Consider the following 6,779-nt stretch of genomic DNA (forward strand, 5'->3'; position numbering starts at 1 on the left):
TATTGTTGGAACTGAATTCATCCTCAAGTCTTGATGAGTACCTTCACTTGATGGACCCTGTTTTCACAAAATCTCACCAAAACAACACTGATATATAGACTGTATTTTATATAGCTTGTATTACGGACAGAGGTAAATGAAAAAATTTAAGAAAGCTTTGTGCACAAGTCCCAGCATAAAAATGTGCCCAATTCAGGAATGCCCACTAGTGCTAGGATTGGAAAAAATGACAGTGTAGAATCCTCAAGACACAGAAACATTAGCACAATTGGTTTAGGCTATGCTCAGGGGGAGGATGGCCTTTTGTTGTAGAAAGAAGTAGTAGTCCACAAAAAACACAAAAACTGACAGACGAAAAAAGAGTCATCATTTATTTTATTTATTTAATATTTGTTTACTGGGAAAGTCCGACTTGGAATGAAGCCAATTTTCAGTGGAGGCCCAGGGAGAAACACTCCAGAAGCATGTCTTTGAAATGATGATAGAGTGAACTATTCAGGAGTAGGAAGAAATTATTTATTTAACATTTGTTTACCAAAAAAGTCTGACTTGGAACGAAGCCAATTTTCAGTGGAGGCCTGGGGAGAAATGTTCCAGATGCATGTCTTTGTAATGTAGAAGGAAACTCAAGAACCCAGAGGAAACCCACACGAACATAGGGAGGACATGCAGACTCCGCACAGAAGGCACTCTAGCTGAGAATTGAACCGGAGAACCTGTTGCTGTGAGGCGACAATGCTACTGCTGCACCATTGCACTGACCGAGATCACAAGGGAGAATGTAGAACAGAAGATTAGTAAATTAGAAATTAAACAAATAGAAGATGAAGTAATGTAATACCTGCAAAGTGAAGGATGTGAAATATTTAGTGTAGAAAGTCTAACATAGGTTATGTGACATCACGATGGAACAATGAGTCCCCAAAGTAAAGGAGAAACAGATGGAGTGGGGGACATTTGAAGGAGAAATATGACATGGGAAAGAAAAATAAATTTAATATAGTGCAATATTTTGCAAAGGAGAAAGCAAAACTAATCAATATGGAAAAGCAGCACCAAAGATACTTGAAGAGAAATACAAGCAAAGGCATCTGGATATGGAAAATTTCACAAAATAAAAAATAAGAAAACAAAGAGGGAAAGTAGAAAAGATGATTAGTAATGGAGCACTTAAATAAATAGAAACTGAAGTTATGGACTACCTGTGAAGTGAAGGATTTAGTGTAGAAAATCCAGCTCTGGTAACATCACAGCAAGATGGACAATGTTTCCCCAAATTAAGGAGAAACAGATAGAATGGGAAGCATCTGATCACTTGCCAGATGAACATAATCTGTAGCCTTCAGTAGGAAACTACTACAAATGTTCAGTTAGAGGTGCACAGCAAGGGAAGGAACAGTAAACAGTGGCAATACTGATGCAGTCAGTGTTGTGGTGTGATAGGCCAGTGAGTTCCTGTATGAAAGAGGAATGGTTAATGCAGGCTGCAGCTCAAGACAATATGTCACAGGAAGATGTTTTGGAACTTTTTGTAGAATGCCCGCAGGAAACAGAGAACAAAGAATGTGCCCTCAGTTTAGAAGAAAATGATCTAATGGAAGAGTTGCTTGATTTAATAGAGATGGATAAACATATTAAAGACTGATGAAAGAAATAGATTACAGAAAGTCAATAAGACCCAAAATGTTAGAAGTCTAATAAAACAGATGAACACAGTAATCAATACTATTAAGAGAAACTCATATGATGGAACAGAAGTAAATAAGATATATCACTGTGCAGCTAAATTAATAAGAGATAAATTCTTACCATGAAAACACAGAGCAATAAGTAAAGGAAATGAAGAAATTAAATGCTATCATGGAAGCATTACATAGAGAAAACCAAAGCAATTAAGACAAGAAGTGTCACAGTTAGAAGAATATAGAAGAGAGAACAGATCATCAAAAATACTTAGAAAGATAGACGCGATAAAAGCAATGCATAGTATTAGAAAAGACCAAGATCTGTACACTGCTGCAAATAATAAACTAAAGATATCAGCACAGGCAGAAAAACTTACAAGATATGCAGATAAATATAAAGAAAAAGTACAAAATAAGCAATTCATTGATTACACAAAAAGTTTTAAAGAGAATTGGGAAGCAAAAGGAATAGAAACATCACCAAAAAAGAATAGACACAGTTTGGAGAAATACCTATGAAGACCCTGTGGAACATAACAAAGATGCTGAATAGAAAGACAAAGTAAATGAAACAGTAAGAAGTTCAAATGTACAGGATATGAAATGGGGTGAAGTAACAGCCAGACAAACTGAAACAAAAACTAAGAAAAGTTCAAAAACCCCAGGCCCAGATGCAGTACATAACTTCTGGCTAAAAGTATTACCATCTTTACATGAGAATTTAGCCCTGAGTAAGAACTACTTATACACACATCTTGGATAGACATCAGCCTGGTTAACAACAGGAAAAATGATTCCCCTCCTTAAGAGTGAACCTACAAGCTATCCTAAAAGCTGCACACCAGTAACTTGTCTTCCGATGATGTATAAATTATATACTAAAATTGATGACTACAGCCTTTATATTCATTTACAGGAAAATTCAATCATGGCAATAGAACAAAATAGGAATAAAAGAAGGTCATAAGGAACAAAGGATCATTTGTTGTTAAATGAACTCATAATGGAGAATTGTAAAAAGGGGAAGAATCTAAGGATGGGATGGATAGATTACAAAAAAGCATTTCATAGTATCCGACATTTATGGATAAATGAGTGCTTACAGATGTATAAGATACAACCTACCATGATCAGTTACATTACAGTGACCATGAAACAGTGGCAAACCACTTCGCAGCTAAGCCATGATAAAGGACAAATTATTATCCCAGGGATAAAAATTTAAAGGGGGGTATTCCATGATGACTATCACTACTGCTCTTTTGTCTTGCCCTTAACCCATTAAGTTGTCTACTTAATAGATGAGGTCATGGTTACAATTTGGCTTTCGGAAAACAACCAAGTGCAAAGAATTCCATCTTCTTTTTTTGGGTAATTTAAAACTGTATAGTTCATCTGATGAGGAGATGGAAGCACAACTGCAAGTAGTTAAAACTTTCTAGGATGATATAAGAATGTCATTTAATCTTGATAAATGTGCAAAAGTAACATTTAAAGCTGGAGAGCTTCAGCACCAAGAAAATATCAGTCTGGGACAAGAATGTGATATAAATGAACTTGAGTAGGAGGAAGTATATAAATATTTCAGAACTTATGAAGAAATGACAATAAAACATGAGCAAATGTGAACAAAACTCAGTACAGAATGTTTTAGAAGATTAAAAATAATACTGAAAACAGACCTGGTATCAAGGAACAAAGTTCAAGTTATAAACCAATTTGCTCTTCATGTTCTAACTTGCAGTTTTGGGGTGACTGATTATCCCCAAAAGGTATTGGATTATTTAGACAGGAAAACAAGAAAAATGCTTCACGCTTATCAAATGATATATAAAAATCAGTGTGTACTAAGATTATATATTCCTCATTCTGAAGGAGGTATGGGCATCCTTGAAATTGATTACATGTATAAATCTGCAATCATAGGACTGCATATGCATATCTGATGTCTTTCCCCGATCCAAACATAGTGAATTTTTTTAAAATATGAGGAAAGCAAGTCCAAGATGACATCCCTGCTTAGTTTGACAGAAGCTTATCTGTGTTAAGTGGGAATGGAAATCAAACCAGAAGTAGATAAAAATCAGGTAGCAACTGAATGTGCCAAAAACAAAAGAAAGAATATGAGGTGAGGGACTGTATGAGAAAGCAAGAAATATGGAAAAGGCATAAATATAGTTGCAAGTATAGACAACTCCTGGAGCAACCTCATGTTGAGCAGGATCTAATGCAGGCATTGTTAAGGAGAGGTGAATTTAAACCAAAAGATGAAAGGTCAGTATTGGCAGTCCAGGATAGTGGACTACATACACACTGGTTTACAAAGTCAATTGAACATGTGGGAGAAATAGACAAATGCAGGTTCAGTAAAACAGAACTGGAAACAGTCGCACATCTTGTTACTGGATGCAATACACTAATGGCAGAGGACCTGTTTACTGAAAGGAATAATAATGTGACAACACTGTTCCGGTAGGGATTGTGCAGACTTTACAATATTGAAATAGCTGAGAAGTATTGGAAACTTGAGCCACAAACCATTATATAGAATGATGAAATTTATATAACATGGGATTATCCATTATCAATAGTTCAGAAAACAGATGCGAGAAAAACAGATATACTAGTCCATGAAAAGAAGACAAAAGTAGTATTGATCACTGAAAATGCTACACCCAGTGATTACAATATCTTATGTACAGAGAGACACAAAGTCATAAAATACCAGGATTTGCAGTCGGAAATGAAGACAATGTGGAAGAAGGATACCTAAACAGTTCTGGCAGCAGTAAGAGCAATGGGTCTCATAAAAAAACAGTCTACAGTTGTATTTCAATATGGTTACTGATACATGTAACCCTAAATGAATTAAAGAAGGAATCACTTCTGTGCACATTGCAGGTGCTATGAAGAGCACTTTTGGCTGACATCAAAGACTGAAACAATACTAATGTCATGAACTTTAATCATACTTTGACTTAAGAATGGGGTCCATTGCAGTCATGGTACTAGAAGCCCAAAAGACTTGGAGAAGTTAAACCAGCAGCATTAACAGTTTCTAAATACATTTGTGATGCCCCTGCCTTGGCCCAGCAATTAAGGAGCCTCAGTCCTCACCACTAACACCAGAGAGGGCATCTCATATATGAGGAAAGGATAACAAATACACACAGTAAAGTCCAATTTCCCTTAAGAGCACACAGAGACCATGGTCAGTCCGAGTCTGGTCGCTCCCTTGCTCTCCAGGTCCCCAATAAGACTCCCCACTGGCACAGCTATAGGGTCCAGATCTCAGCCTAGCTGGGCAAGCTAAAATCTCCAGCACCTTCTCTGTTCAACCAGTGTTTCGTGTCCCTGCCCAAGTAGCTGACACACACCCTTTGAGATAAGTTTATACAACCACACAGACACTCCTGGGGAAGGCTGGCACAGGTTCTCCAGCTGTGCCCCCTTTTCCAGACTATATGGTAGTACCCTGCCACCACCCAGCTAATAATTATCCGCTACTCAAAGGCCCTTAAAAGGGTGTCCAATTATTACTGTGCAATATTATTATCCAATTGGTAAGTGTGACTAAACAGTCAAAGCTTATTTGGAGTGAGTTGGACAGTAAACTCTATAAATATGCAATGTACTCTAGAGCTTACATTATCTCTACACAAACCAGCCACTGTTAAAAGGTTTTAAAATATTTAATAATAAATAATTAAAACCACAAGACATTACTTTCTACTACACAGTCAGTGCTAGTCAAGAGTTCAGAGATCACACAGAAATACTTAAAATAATTCATTAGTACAGTTCTGACATCACAGAAAAACAGACTAATTGTTCTAGTTTCTAACTATCTCTAAAAGAAAACACAAGTCTAAGATAGCTTACATAAGACAACAAGCAGTGCTGTGAGTTGGATGATCAAGAAAAAAATGCTCAATGCCTTCTGATTCTCTCTGTTTAAAGTGCTAGCTTCAGTCCTGATTCCCATTACATCATTTTTTCTACACTTTCCTGGAGTTTCCAGGCTACACATTAACTGCATTTACATTCTTAACATCTCCCTTTTGTTATCTTGCAGCTGGTCAAGAAACAGAGCAATAAAAATACATTTGCATGTTTAAATCTAGCAATTTAACTCTTGGTTAAAACAATAAAAAGAATGTCTTCTTCTAGACGGACTGGAGCTGACTTTAGATCAAAGGGTCACAACATGCTTTTACTGGGTCAGTAGAGAGCTTGCAACCCTAGGCTCCATCTTAGCAACTTGGTATTTTGCTGGCTGGCTCTGTTTAACCATGTTAGGGGGTTGTGATCTGTCATAACAGTGAATTTCCTTCCATACAGATAAGGCTGAAGTTTCTGCAATACATTTGCATGTTTAAATCTAGCAATTTAACTCTTGGTTAAAACATTAGAAAGAATGTCTTCATCTAGACAGACTGGAGCCGACTTTAGATCAAAGGGTCACAACATGCTTTTACTGGGTCAGTAGAGAGTATTGTTGCCACATTTTTGTAACAGCATTTTTTTCATTTAAGACAAGAAGCCTGTGATTCACATTATTTTCTTTCAATTAGGAAAACAAGTCTGTAGGTTCAACATTTATATTTACAAATGACCGAATTATCTATAAAATTCCATCTGGCTAGGCAGGCAGCCTTCACCCTTTCCTACCAGTCTTCACATTTCTCTCCCCTCCCGGAGAACTCAAGCTAGTTTTTCAAGTGACCCTTGAGAAACGTCGCTTGAGAGGGTCAGGTCTATCTGAGCATACCTACCCCATTCCCTGTCTTGAGAGCCCATCTGCATTGGCATTGCTACTACCACTGCGGTGCTTCACTGACATATATGCTTGCAACCCTAGGATCCATCTTAGCAACTTGGCATTCTGCTGGCTGGCTCTGTTTAACCATGTTAGGGGGTTGTGATCTGTCATAACAGTGAATTTCCTTCCATACAGATAAGGCTGAAGTTTCTGCAATGCCCACACTATGGTTAGACATTCCTTTTCTACAGCTGCATAGCATTCCTCCCTGGGTTAGAACCTACAATTGAGATAAACCACTGGGTGCTCTTCCCCCTCTGAAGAAATCTGGC

The sequence above is a fragment of the Protopterus annectens genome, chromosome 3.part0 (assembly GCF_019279795.1).
Source record: "Protopterus annectens isolate FY-2018-M chromosome 3.part0, PAN1.0, whole genome shotgun sequence".
Lineage (NCBI taxonomy): Eukaryota > Metazoa > Chordata > Ceratodontiformes > Protopteridae > Protopterus > Protopterus annectens.